This window comes from Manis pentadactyla, chromosome 2 (assembly GCF_030020395.1).
Source record: "Manis pentadactyla isolate mManPen7 chromosome 2, mManPen7.hap1, whole genome shotgun sequence".
Classification (NCBI taxonomy): Eukaryota; Metazoa; Chordata; class Mammalia; order Pholidota; family Manidae; genus Manis; species Manis pentadactyla.
This window is the reverse complement of record NC_080020.1, coordinates 160,864,425-160,879,937: the sequence shown is the minus strand read 5'-3', so window position 1 is coordinate 160,879,937 and position 15,513 is coordinate 160,864,425. Positions and strand designations below refer to the sequence as shown.

Below are 15,513 nucleotides of genomic sequence, written 5' to 3'. Positions count from 1 at the left end.
CAATGTGATGGGGGGAGAAAAGATGATCAATATAGTAGTCAATTTCAGTTTGCTTCATAAGACTACTAGGAAAGTAGACTAGCACCCATGAAATATAAAGTAGATAGAGTAGGTATTAACACAAAATTTTTTCATTAACTATTTCTTTATACCTTTCCATGAACAACTCCATGTCCCTGCATCTGTGGATCATCACTGTGTAGTGAGGCAGCATGGCTGACACCTAACGTCTCCTCCTGCAGGGAGCAGAATTCTTTTGGGTTGTCTTTTTGAGTCAGTATCAATATAGATTTATCTCTTCTTCAGTAACTCAAAAGAATCCTGCATTTTCTATTGATTCAATGTAAGTAATTAACCTTTCATGAAGTGGGGGTTTGATGAAAGTGTTTTTTCTATAAGTTGGGGATCAGTCCCAAAAGGCATCTAGGATCATCCCCCCTAAACCTGGCGAATTTAACAATATCCCTTCTTCACCTCCTTAGAGAAAATGGGCTGAGTTAGAGGTGCTGCAACTATTCATTAAAAATGACCCAAATGGGCTTGAAGGGCAGTAGCCTCCCTGGCCCTGAGGGGTTCATGGATGACTTGGGAAAGCCTATTGCTGTGACACAAGAAGGAGCTGACCCATCTATAGCTGGAAGCACTAGTCTTAATCTCCAGAGGCCTTGGTTTCCCCATTCCAATTTGGGGTATTACCTTTTTCAGCCTTCACTTGCCATGTCAACATGGATTATTAAAAGGAAATAATCAAGTGGATGTACCTGATTGGCAATGGGCACTTTAAACAGGGCACAGGCAAGAGAGTTTTAAAAAGCAGCCAGATGGGATGGTGGTGTGAGAGGTGAGACAGAAACCTCCTCCCAAAAGCCACATATAATATGAAAATATAGCAAATACATCTAATCATGAAAGAGCAACAGTTAAGAAGGCTGCAGCAGACTGCCTACACCTGGGGAAAAGAGTAGCCCTCAAAGTCCTTCCCCCACCCAAGCTCACCAGGAGGAGGAAGAGAAATGGAGTGGGGAAGGGGTGGAGGCCTAGGACTCCTGAACACACAACCCTGGAGACCTTCTCTGGGAACACAAACCTACATTACATCATGCTCTGGATATTAGTGGGGTTGGAAAGCTAAGAGGTTTGAGTACTTGGAGAGACTGAGATTTCAGCTGCTGGTGGAAATGCATATCCACAACTGGCAGCTCTGGGACAAAAGGCAGGCAGTGTGAGAGACTTCGTAACCGCTAGAGGGCTGCTAAAGGGGCAAGGATTACACAGAGCAAGCTGCTAAGGAGAAAGGATAGGTGGACAAAATTGTCTGGGCACAGTCTGTCCAACAGGTTGGGAACTTTCAGGAGCTACAGGCGCTCCATCCCCCTTGCTAGCTATGCACCTCTAGGCCCCCCACCATGATACGCAGCCTGCTGCACCTTCTTCCCACTGGCAACAGCTCACGAAACAGCTGCCCCAACATTATACCAGGCCAGCTAGAGGGAGGCCCCACCTACAGCAGCTACAAGTGCAAAGCACAGAGACTTCTCCCAGCATGCTCAGCCCATTGACCCTGGCATTGGAAGCAGGCACTGCAGCCAGGAAGCAGAAAAAAGGTCTTTCCTGCTGACAGGCACCAGTGCCACTCACCTGTGACTGCCACCATCGCTCCAGGGGATGAACAGCAATAGAGGGTATAACTTCTGGGTACTAGAGGGTGTCACCCACAAATATGAAATGTCAAAGGAACCTGGTTCAACTCAAAATCCCACAAACACCAGAAAGAGGGCCAAGTGAAACTGAACTCATCAATCTTCTTAAAAGAGATTTCAAAATAAAAATTATAAACATGCTCATCGAGCTACAGAAAAATAAGAAGGCATATCCACAACCATCCACTCTGGGACAAAAGAAATGTGGGCAGTCTGAGAGACTCCCTAACAGCAAGAGGGCTGCTAAAGGGGCAAGGATTGCACAGGCCTTGCAGCTCAGGAGAAGGGACAGGTGGACAAAATTGTCCAGGTGCACTCTGTCCAGGTAGGAATTCAGGAATGAGATATAAATATTGAAGAATTCAGTATCTGAAATGAAAAACATAAAATGGAAGGACATAAAAACACAATAGATGAAGTAGAGGATATGGTAAATGAAATCGAAATTAGAGAACAGAAATACAAAGAAGCTGAGGCACAGAGAGTAAAAAGGGTCTCTAGGAATGAAAGAATATTGAAAGAACTGTGTGACCAACCCAAACATAACAATATTTGCATTATAGGGGTACCAGAAGAAGAAGAAGAGAGAAAAAGAGATAGAAAGTGTCTTCGAGGAAGTAACTGCTAAGAAATTCCCCAATCTGGGGAAGGAGATAGTCTCTCAGGCCACAGAGGTGCACAGATCTCCCAACACCAGGGAACCAAGGAAGAAAACACCAAGACATACAGCAATTAAAATGGAAAAGATAAAGGACATGGACAAAGTATTAAAAGGAGCCAGAGAGAGAAAATAGATCACATATAAAGGAAAACCCATCAGGCTATCATCAGACTTCTCAGCAGAAACTTCACACGGCAGAAGGGATTGGCATCATATAATTAAATACAATGAAGCAGAAGTGTTCAAACCAACAATACTGAACCTGCCAAGATTATCATTTCAATTTGAAGGAGGGATTAAACAGTTTCCAGATAAGCAAAAGCTGAGAGAATTTACCTCCTCAAACCATCTCTACAGTGTATTTTGGAGGGACTGCCATAGATGGAAGTGTTCGTAAGGCTAAAGAGATGTCACTAGAGAAAACTAAACCACAGTAAGGAAAGTAGACCAATTAATTACTGAGCAGATGCAAAATCAAATCAACGACCTACAAAATCAGTGAAGGGTTAAACAAAGAGTAAAGATGATACCTAATATACAAAGAATGGAGGAGGAAGAAAAAGGAGGCTAAAAAAAGGACCTTTAGAAGCTGTTTCTAATAGCATAATAAGAGAGTTGAGTTAGACTGTTAGATAGAAAAGAAGTTACCATTGAACATTTCGTAACCACAAATTTAAAGCCTGGAATGGCAATAAGTACATACCTATCAATAATCACCCTAAATGTAAATGGTCTGAATGCACCAATCAAAAGACATAGAGTCCCTGAATGGATAAAAAACAAGATCTGTCTTTATGCTGCCTACAGGAGACTCATGTTAAACCCAAAGACATACACAGCCTAAGTGAAGGGATGGAAAAAGATATTTCATGCACAATAGGGAGAAAAAAGCCAGAGTTGCAGTACTTGAATCAGACAAAATAGACTTCAAAACAAAGAAAGTAACAAGAGACAAAGAATGATGTTACATAATGATAAAGGGGCAAGTCCAACAAGAGGATATAACCATTATAAATACCTATCCACCCAACATAGGAGTACCTACATATGTGAAACAAATACTAAAATAATTAAAGGTTGAAATAGAATGCAATACATTCATTTCAGGAGACTTCGACACATCACTCACTCCAAAGGACAAATCAACCAGACGGAAAATAAGTAAGGAGATAGATGCACTGAACAACACATTAGACCAGATGGACATAACAGACAGCGACAGGACTCTCCATCCAAAAGCAGCAAGATACACTTTCTTCTCAAGGGCACAGAATAGTTCATATACTAGGCCACAAAAAGAGCCTCAGTAAATTCAAAAAGATTGAATTTGTACCAACCAGATTCTAAGACCACAAAGTTATAAAACTAGAAATAAATTATGCAAAGAAAAGAAAAAACCCACAAATATATGGAGGCTTAACAAAAGGCTCCTAAGTAAGCAATGGATCAATGATCTAATAAAAACAGAGATCAAGCAATATATGTAAACAAATGACAACAATAACTCAACACCACAAAATCTGTGTGACGCAGCGAAGGCTGTGCTAAGAGGGAAGTATACTGTAATACAGATTTACTTCAGGAAAGAAGAACAATCCCATATGAATAGTCTAAACTCACAGTTAATGAAATTAGAAAAAGAAGAACGAATGAGACCCAAAGTCAGGAGAAGGAGTGACATAATAAAGGTCAGAGCAGAAATAAATAAAATTGAGAAGAATAAAACAATACAAAGAATCAATGAAAACAGGAGCTGGTTCTTTGAGAAAATAAATAAAATAGATACACTTCTACCCAGACTTATCAAGAAAAGAAGACTGTCTACACACATAAGCAGAACCATAAATGAGAATGGAAAAATCACAACGGACACCATAGAAATACAAAGAATTATTAGAGAATACTATGAAAAATTATATGCTAACAAACTGGATAACCTAGAAGAAACGGACAACTTTCTAGAAAAGTACAGTCTTCCAAGGCTTACCCAGGAAGAAACAGAAAATATGAACAGAACAATTACCACCAACAAAATTGAATTGGTAATTAAACAACTACCTAAGAACAAAATCCCTGTACCAGATGGCTTCACAGCTAAATTTAAACAAACATTTAGTGAAGATCTAATAGTCATCCTCCTTAAAGTTACCCAAAAAGTACAAGAGGAGGGAATACTTCTAAACTCATCTTATAAGGCCAGCATCACTCTAATATCAAAACCAAAGACATCACAAAAAAAGAAATTACAGAACAATATCCCTGATGAACATAGATGTAAAAATTCTTAACAAAATATTAGCAATTCAAATTCAAAAACACATCAGTAAGTTCATCCATATGATCAAGTAGGATTTATTCCACATATAGAAGGATGGTACAATATTTGAAATTCCATCAACAGTATTTATCATATACACAAAAAGAAGGACGAAAACCACATGATCATCTCCATAGATGCTGAAAAACATTCAACAAAATTCAACACCCATTCCTGATAAAAACTCTCAACACAATGAGTTTAGAGGGCAAGTACCTCAACATAATAAGGCCATATATGACAAACCCACAGCCAATATCATACTTAACAGTGAGTAGCTGAAAGCTTTTCCTTTAAGATAGGGAACAAGACAAGGATGTCCACTCTCCCTGCTTTTATTCAACTTACTACTGGAGGTCCAGGCCATGGCAATCAGACAACACAAAGAAATAAAAGGCATCCAGATTGGTAAGGGAAAAGTTAAACTGTCACTGTTTGCAGATGACATGATATTGCACATAAAAAGTCCCTAAAGAATCCACCCCAAACAACTAGAACTAATAACAGAATTCAGCAAAGTTGCAGGATACAAAATCAATACACAGAAATATGTTGCATTCCTATATACTAATGATGAACTAACAGAAGAGAAATCAGGAAAATAGTTCCATTCACAATTGCATCAAAAAGAATAAAATACTTAGGAATAACCTAACCAAGGACATGAAAGACCTATATTCTGAAAACTACAAGACACTGAGAGAAATTAAATAAGATACCAATAAATGGAAATACATCCTGTGCTCATGGATACAAAGAATTAATACTGTCAAAATGGCCATCCTGTCTAAAGCTATCTACAGATTCAATGCAATCCCTATCAAAATACCAATAGCATTCTTCAACAAAGTAGAGCAAATAGTTCCAAAATTCATATGGAACCACAAAAGGCTCCAAATAGCCAAGCAATTCTGAGAAGGAAGAATAAAGCTGGGGGGATTATGCTTCCCAAACTCAAGCTCTACTACAAAGCCTTAGTAGTCAAGACAATTTGGCACTGGCACAAGAACAGACCCATAGATCAATGGAAAAGAATAGAGAGCTCAGATATAAACCCAAGCATATATGGTCAATTAATATATGATGAAGGAGCCCTGGATATACAATAGGGAAATAACAGCCTCTTCAACAACTGGTGTTGGCAAAACTGGACAGCTACATGTAAGAGAATGAATCAGGATTATTGTCTAACTCCATACACAAAAGTAAACTCAAAATGCATCAAAGACCTGAATGTAAGTCATGAGACCATAAAACTATTGGAAGAAAATATAGGCAAAATTATCTTGAATATAAGCATGAGCAACTTTTTTCCTGAACGCATCTCCTTGGGCAAGGGAGCAAAAGTAAAAATGAACAAATGGGACTACATCAAACTAAAGAGGTTCTGTACAGCAAAGGACACCATCAATAGAACAAAAAGGTATTCTACAGTATGGGAGAATATGTTTGTAAATGAGTTATTCGACAAGGGGTTAACATCCAAAATACATGAATAATTCACACACTTCAACACCCAAAAAGCAAATAACCCAATTAAAATACTGACAGAGGGTCTGACCAGACACCTCTCCAAAGAAGAAACTCATATGGCCAAGAGGCACATAAGAAGATGCTCCACACTGCTGATTATCAGGGAAATGCAAATTACAACCAGAATGAAATATCAACCCACACCAGTTAGGATGGCCAACATCAAAAAGACTAGGAACAACAAATGGTGGCAAGGAACTGGAGAAAGGGGAACCCTCCTACACTGCTGGTGGGAATGTAAATTAGTTCAACCATTGTGGAATGCAATATGGAGGCTCCTCAAAAAACTATAAATAGAAATACCATTTGACCTGGAATTTCTACCTGAGGAATTTACCCAAAGAAAGCAAGATCTCAGATTCAAAAAGACATATGCACCCCTATGTTTACTGCAGCACTATTTACAGTAGCCAAGACATGGAAGCAACCTAAGTGTCCATCAGTAGATGAATGGATAAAGAAGATGTGGTACATATACACAATGCATTACTATTCAGTCATGAGAAGAAAACAAATCCTACCATTTGCAACAACATGGATGGAGCTAGAAGGTATTATGTTCAGTGAAATAAGCTAGGCAGAAAAACAAGTACCATATGATTTCCCTCATTTGTGGAGTATAACAATGAAACAAAACTGAAGGAACAAAACAACAGACTCACAGACTCCAAGAAGGGACTAGCCATTACCAAAGGGGAGGTGTGGGGGAGGGTGGTTGTGGAGGGAGAGAGAAGGGGATTGAGTGGTATTATGTGCTGCAGTAAACATAGGGGTGCATATGGTGCGTTTGGGTTCACAGGGAAGACAGTGTAGCACATAGAAGACAGGTAGTGAATTTTGTGGCATCTTACTACACTGATGGACAGTGACTTCAATGGGGTATGGGAAGGACTTGATAATATGGGTGAATGCAGTAACTACAATATTTTTCATTTGAAACCTTCGTAAGAGTGTATATCAATGACACCTTAATAAAAAAACAAAAAAGCAGCGAGATGGTAATGACCAGCCACACATTACAGAAGATATCTGCCCTGTAGGTAGACAGAAAGAAGCTGAAAGTTTCAAGCCATATCTCATATTTGCATCTAGTGAACTGGGCTTCAAGAGGAAGAGAATAGACAGAGCAGACCCAATGAGAAAGCTGGAGTTATAATTCAGACTGGAGATAATAAGGCTCTGAATTAGCACAAGCAAGTGAGGATTCCAGATGAGGGGAGATAAATGGAAAATATTCAGCTAGACTTGATGATGTGAAAGGTTCAAAAGAAATAAATTGTTGTGTTAAATAATAGAGTTTAGAAACTTTCTTGCTCTAGGGCTGAAACAACAAAACCTAATTAAGGTCCTCCCTCTGGCATTTTAGAACTAATTTAGAAAATGTTTTCCCAAATCTAATGCTTCCTCCTCCTCACCCCTACACACATAGTTTCCCAACTACTGTGCTTTTAACGGACGAGAAGTCTAATGGAGACTTACTATCAATGCTTCAGAGACGCCAAGCCAGGTCGAAGTCAACCAGCCCTCTGATTAGAACCTGTCCTATTTTCTTGAAGACTTCCAGATCTATACCTGAGTTGTATACTTCCCATGGCCTTCCCTTATCTTGCATAAATTGATGATCTTAATTAGTTAGCTGGACTGCATCAGATCCTAACTTCAATACTGTAAAATATACCTCAGTCCTAGTTTTTAAATCATAACTACTTCAGACATTTAAGATGTCTGAAACTGCCTTACATTACCCACATCCATTTTTCCTACTGAAGTTTTCATTGTTGTTCTTTGTCATCATCTTTACCTTAGGTAGTTGCTCTAGGTTCTTCCTAAGTTTAGCACTTATTTTCTTGAGATGAACCATGTGGCTAGGAGACTCTGATGGACACAAATGCCCAGTTGGGCACTAATCCATTTAGGAGTTAGAAGATACTTATGGAAGAGGTTCTCAATGTTGGTTAGGCATCAGAATAATCTGCAGAATAAAAAAGGAAAATTTAAAAAAATGAGGGGAAAAATAAGAACTCAAAACAATATGTAAATGAATGGATTAATTTCTAGATGGATCATCTTGTTCCCAAAGGTCTAGATGAAAATTAAGTATCTCTAGTTTTATCAAAAGCTTGTCAAATATTTTTGCTGAGCTACAAGACTGAAAGAAGTTTTTTACCAAGTTATCTAGTGCTACTTCTTACTTTCAAGTAAGAACACAAGATCCAATTAAGCAGAGTCTCATAGTTAGAGATACAAGTAGTGTATGGAACTTTTTTCTCAGACTAATGTGTTTTATATTGCCAGCAAATTCCTTGTGTTAAGTACTTGATCCAAATAACTAGTAAGAATATGTATCTCACATAAAATTGAACCCATAAGTTCCTTTCACTTGGTGGTTCAGTAAGCATTGGAACCATATGCCCCCACCTATTGCTCAGCGAGACCAGATGATTATAATATTTAATAAAGCCTTAAAAACACCAAATCTGGTTATAGTCAGAATAGCAGCAACTATTTATGTAATCAACCAAATGTGCACAGCTAACACCTTCAGGAGTTGTCCAATAAATATCATAACATGGACTCAAGTGTTCAACTGCCAGTCTTGCCCGTAATTGTCTTTTTTTTTTTTTCAGTGTTTAGGAAGCTGAGCTGCTAACGAATGTCCGTTAAGCATTACTCCAACCTGTTTGAAAACACGTTATACCACTTAAAACGATGGGTCTGTGTTCACACCAGATGACAAGATCTGTTTGCAACCTGTTATGTTAGTGTTGAGCCTCTTGGGAGATTATGGTAATAAAAGTGATTGCAGGCTTATCTCCAGATCATGCAATTCTTCCTTTATTCTTGGGTTCAAGTGTGCTGGTTACCAGCACACCCCAAATAAACATTATCTTTTCTTCTTTTGTATGCAAGTTATTATTTAAACCTATTTTCCTCTGCTCCATTAAAAAGAACACACAACTCATCTAACAAACCCCTCTCTCCTGCCAACTTTTACCATAATTATTTCTACCAAGTAGGTGTACCATATTGTGCTGTGGATGAGTGCCCTGAGATGACTCAGTGAGTAAACTTGTCTTTTGTCCTATATCTTGGCAGTGTTGTCTTAACTCAAAAAAATGTTCTTCACTCTGTGATTTTTCCCTGAGGCATGGCCCAGTGGGACTAGGCCATCCTCTAGTAAATGCTGCCATACTGAGAGATCCTGTTCTGGATGACTAATTTTCTCAGGGTATTCTGGGGACTCCTGGTCAGCTACTTAATGCTGTGGAAAATACTTAGAGGACACCAAGAAAAGATGTTGACTTGAGCACAGGTATTTAACTTGCCATATACCCTCCTTTCCATTATACAACTAAAATTTATGGAAATACATATGCATATGTATGCATATCTATATATATCTCTGTGTGTGTGAATAAATACATCTATATGTTTGCATATAGGGATATACATATATATAGACATTTACAGTCTGGGTTGATAAGATGGACTTCCTTAGCAATGAAAATTCAAAAATGGTGTTAACTAAATGGAACAAAGTGAAATCATTTTGATGAGCTCTAGAGTAGTGATATTGAGGAAATATGAAGGTTGATTAATAAATCCCTACATTTTCTAAAATCCCTAAAATTACAAATTTTCTAGAACTTTGTACCAAGAAAGTGGTACAGAGTTACAGAAAATAATTAGAAGAAATCCTGAAAGAATACCAAATGAAGACTGTAATTGAAAGTATTACCCAAAGGAACACAGAGGGAGTACCCAACTTATCATTAAGTTGGCTGAGACTAAATATTATTCAGAAATAGATGACTTAGGATGCTAAAGGACATGAAAAAGAATACCAATAAACAAAAATGTCTCCAGTGAGATGGTTGCCCTAGATGTGATTTATAATTGAAGTCACAGGTCAAACTGTTACATCAAATATTGGAGAGACAGATAGGTAGATACAGAGAATCATATCTAGTGAGAGCAGACATCTCCACAGCAATCAGTGCCTGGGTAGGAAACCCTGAATTGTACTTAGAAAATTGCTGGGGATTGAATTTGGACAAGTCTGAGAGTTTGAAACTATAAGGTGAGGGGGTTTCCTTGTCATAGGGGGGCCACCCCACTTTTATGAGTTTTACCTCCAGGATTGCTACCAGGTTCTCACAGTGAAGATCAGAGAAAAATGCCTTCCTGCTTGCTGCCAGGGAGGGGAAAAATGATCAATCTGAAATACTCCCAGAGAATTCTGGTCTTAACAAGGCCTGACTTCAAAAGAAAAAAAATTTGCAAGTCTAAATAGCTGGGATTTTATCCAAGCCTCACCAACCTGAGGGAAAGGGGATACCCACCCACAGCCTGCTCCAGCCATGTATATGAGGGAAGAAAAATACCCATCTCCTTTCTCAGTAGCCTTCCACTTGGGGGAAGGAAAATAGCTAACTCCAGCCCCTACAGCCTTTCAGCCTCCACTAAGCGGGTGGTGGGGAACTGGCAAGCACCTGAGAAGCTCACAGCCCAAGGATATAGACTCACTGAAAGACTGAAGCTAATCATAGGAGTATATCTTGCTTCTCTCCCCTCTTCTTACCATCACATCTGTAGGGCTACTGTGTAATAACAGGAGAATACACTAACTAGAAGAATGGCACATATAATTTTATTCAAGAATGAGTCTCTAGGGAACCCCAAAGACAACAGGGGAGATAAAAATAAGGACACCAGAGGAAACTTTAGCCTGTCACCTACAGCATAGCCACAGCAAACACAGCCAAACTCCTTGTCAGATAATCATAAAATGTAGCATTAAAGGCCTGTTTACCTCAGATCCTTTTACCAAGGTCATCATACATAGCTTTCACAAAACTTCAAAGCATGGTAAAAGACAAAAACTCCGTTTGAAGAGATAGAACACAAATCAGATCCTGACACAGATATGGCAGAGATACTGGAATTATCAGACAAGAAATTTAAAGCAACTATGATGAGTATGTTAAGCGCTGTAATGGAAAAAAATGGACAACATGAAAGAACAGATGGATAACATAAGCAGACAGATGGAAATTCTAAGAACAAATCAAAAGGAAATACAAGAAATCAAAAACACTGTAACAGAAACAAAGAATGTCTTCGATGGGCTCATTAGTAGACTGGACAGACCTGAAAAAAAAAAACAGTGAACTGGAGGATATGTCAATAGAAACTTCAAAAACTGAAAAACAAAGAGAAAAAAGACTCTAAAAATCCCCAGAATATCCAAGAAATGTGGGAGAACTATAAAACATTTAACATGTGCATAATTGTATACCACAAGGAGAAGGGAGCAAGGCACAGAAGTATTTGAAGCAATAAAGACTGAAAATTTCCCAAAACTAATGATAGACACTAAAGCACAAATCTGGGAAGCTCAGAAAATACCAAATAGGATAAATGCTAAAAAAAAAACAAAAAAAACCCCTGTAACTGGGCATACCATTTTTGAACTGCAGGAAAAAAAAGACAAAATTTCAAAAGAGACTAGAGTAAAAAACAACACAGACACACTTTACTTATAGAGGAGTATAGATAAGAATTACTTGGAGTTCTCTTCTATATGCAAGCAAGGAGACAGTGGACTGAAATATTTAGAGTGTTGAAAGAAAAAACCCAACAACCTAAAATTCTATATCCAGTGAAATTATCCTTCACAAGAAAAGGATAAATAAAAATGTCTTCAGGAAAAAGAAAATGAGAAAATTTGTCACCAGTAGATCAACTTTGCAAGAAGTGGTCAAATAAATTCTTAAAAAAAAAAAGAAAATGATATAGGTCAGTAACTCAGACCTACATAAAGAAAGCGAAAGCATTATTAAAGGAAAAATGATGGTCAAATAAAGGATTTTTCTTATTCATAATTGATCTATCTACCACCTTTCTGGTGTAGTATATATGAGGAAAATTCTATTATTATTGGAGAAATCAAGAAGAATGCACTGTCCTCTAATGTAGAACAAAACAAACCATAATAGAGCTCCCTCAAATGAAGAATAAAGTCTTTGGAACCTAGTAACAGAACCAAACCTGAGCCTGCAAAATATTTGGCCACCCCACAAGAAAGAGATAAATAGCACACTTGAGAGGCAGAAAAAAGCATCGTTTTCGCCCACAATAAAACTCAACAAAACTATATATATAGTCTATGAAGCAGTAGATAAAATATGAGCTAAAACATGGAAAGAATATGATGAGAAAGCAGAAAAAGAATGGAAATACAAAAGAACTGTTGGGAGGAAGAGAAAGATTTTAAGTGACGTAAAGCTAAGTTAATAAAATCAAACATTTTATTTGAAGCAGTAAATGGAAATTAACAAAGAAAAGAACTGACTCAGAGACAGGGAGGGCAAATGACAGACTTTACCAGAAGACAGAGGAAACTGAGAAAAAGGGAAAAAGGCCCATTAAAATACATACAACAGACAAAAGGGGACAGACAATGGACAAAGAGTGTATTGATGATGGCAATTCTTAAGAAGTGACAAGGGCAAGAGAAACAGAAGTAGGCAATTATATGCTTAAATAAGTACTAACATCAACCAAGAGATAAATAAAATTAAATGATACATTAATAGGAAACTCAGACACTAAATTCTTAAACACAGTATAGACTAAACCTAAATATGGATAGGAAAAAATGTGCAGTTTTTGTGTGTAAATATACTGTATGTAAAAAAAGCCCCAATATATTAGGTTTTCAAAACAAAAAAAAAGTCTAAAGGTAGAAATTAGGATAAAGAAATTTTGTTTAGTCATTTTTTAGAGGAATGGTTGCTAAATGATATTTCAACTTTAATTCTAAAATTGGATAAAGACCCATGATATTTTCAAACCCTTAAAATTAATTTCTGATAGAATTTAAAGACACATGTTGCATGAGAATAGATTTTCTCAGCAGAGTAGCTGCTATAAAACAATAACTACTAGGGGATTTACTAACTGAAGAGAGGATGTTCTATCTAAAGGGATTATATCCAATTTCTAAAAATATCAATGGATAAGGAAAACACATCTGTAACCAGTTTATGTCTGGGGCCTCCCTAATCAAAGAACTTGAGACAATAACAAAAGCAAACAATCTAAATAGCAAATGACAGAAAGAAAAGAAAAATGTATACATTTAAAAAAACTAAATATATCTGTGTGTGTGTGATAGAACATCAAAAATAGATATACTTTTATCTCCATTACTAAAACTAAAAAACACATATTCATATAGGAAGCATAATGAGAGCTCAATTCTCTCACAGCTGAATATCCAGCACGGTGCCTTGAACTGACACAAGTGAGCTATCAAGGTCTTGAGAGGTTCTAAGAGCCTGTTTGACTTGACTATAAGAATAGGAATCACCTACTGTGTTCCCACTGAAAGAGCTCTCCTTTCATTTGCTCTTCATAGCTCGTTCTAATTTCTAGTTTGTTCAGGAAATCTTCTCTTGATCTATTACCTTTCTGATCATGTACATTCTAAAATTTTTGCTGATCAACATCCTTCCACCTAATATAGTCCTTAGCTTCCACCACTTACTCATTTTCAAAACCTGATTTTCATCTCTGCTTAGATTTTGAGCTCACTGAGGAAAACCTGACTTTTTTTCTTGATCATCAACAATTCTGAGCACTGATCTTGAAATGATCCTAAAATAAGCAATCAGTTGATTGATGGGTGTGACATGTGTGACAAATTTCCACTTGATGTAAAGGGAAAAATAAGCAAATGAAGAGAACCCTTTTCTGCATTCTCCGCTCCAGTAACATTTTGAAAGGCAGTGACTGAGCCTTCATTAAGTCTGGGGCACAATCAAATTGTGACCTTTCAACATAATCGTGTTTCTGTGTCCCATAACATATAACGCCATGGGAAAATTCAAATAGCCTCAGTTCGATGCACAAGAGTCAAAATTTGAGATTCTCTTTTTTACCAATCTCTAGTAAGCCTAAAATATATGTTTAGTACACAAGTAGCCTTGAAAACTGGATTAAAGATCCTATGTTAGTAAAATAAAATTAACCTATTTGTACCTTATCAGATGTTTCATAAGCTATTCAATAACTATTTTTAATTTGATGTAACTGTTAAGCATGGAATGTATCGTGGAAATCCTATAAACTGGCAAGCTTCTCCCACAACCCACCAAGCACAACTTGATAAATAAAGACTGCAAAGTTGACAAATATAAAATCCCCATACTTTAAAATGAGTAGCTGACAAGAGAGCCAAGTAGTGATGGCAATAACTCTATGAAATATTTTTTGTGGCTCTGTGTTAGATGCTGTAGTCCACTATTAAAGCAAAAGTCTCTGTCTGGAGACTAGTTCAAGGAAAAGAAAACTGTTCTAACTAGAATATTTAGTATTAGGACAAATGGTTTGTCTTTTGCTGTCAATTTATATGTACAAGTCGTCTAAAAGAAAGAAAGCAGTTCAAAACGTGCTCTTCTAGAAGGTAGCTGGTGTGTTCAGTGACATTTCAAACTCTCCTGAGGCCAGTGAGATGCACCAGTACCTGACAGTTCACTTGACGACTTTGAAGGGAAGTGATCTGGGGTAGTGGTGGGTGACACAGTTTAAGAGATTTCTTTGCAAGTAGAGTTCATTCTCCACATGTATTTTGGATCTAGTGCTAATTTTCCTAAGCTACAAACATGGAGCATTACAGATGGTAATATGAATATATATATAATCTTATACCCAGATTCATGGCATGCCCTGTTAACTCTCGGATGTTCAAACTTTTGCGGACCTTTCAATCTGTGTTTCCATACAAACTGAGCCCATTGTCTTCTTGTTATTGGCTGATATGGACCGTTAACAACCTTCCTTTAATTTTCATTCAGCCTTCTGCCTATGTTCTAAATTACAATAAACTTGGAGACAGCAAAGTACTTCAAAGGAAAACTACTTCAAATGACACAGTTTGCCATTATGAAAGAATGGATAGCTTATAGATCATCTGTACCAGTCTTAACTCATTACAACCAAAACTCTACTGGACTGTATTAGAAAGTAATAATTTCTAAACTGTATTTATACTTGCAGGATTCTTAATTACATGGTATACTAAAGGACTTCTATTTAATGAAATGAATATGTGCCTTTACATAAGAACCATAATGCTAAAACTAAATTAATAGTTTTATAATATAAACTAAATAAAGTAATAAAACAAACTACAGTTAATTTTGATAATATATTGGTTCCTCACTCTCCCCACCACCCACACTGATTTTCATAATATCTTGGCAGCTTCCAAAAGAGAGGAGAGAGCTTTGGTTGTA

General features: G+C 37.2%; 1 long non-coding RNA gene across 1 annotated transcript in view; it reads right to left on the bottom strand.

Moving 5' to 3' along the window:
• Positions 1-8,603, bottom strand: part of LOC130682566 (uncharacterized) — a 61,221-nt gene extending 52,618 nt beyond the window's left edge. Inside the window, exon 1 of the long non-coding RNA XR_008995776.1 lies at positions 8,013-8,603. This is a non-coding gene — a long non-coding RNA (uncharacterized LOC130682566). The remainder of the gene's footprint in view (positions 1-8,012) is intronic.
• Between the last annotated feature and the right edge of the window lie 6,910 nt (positions 8,604-15,513).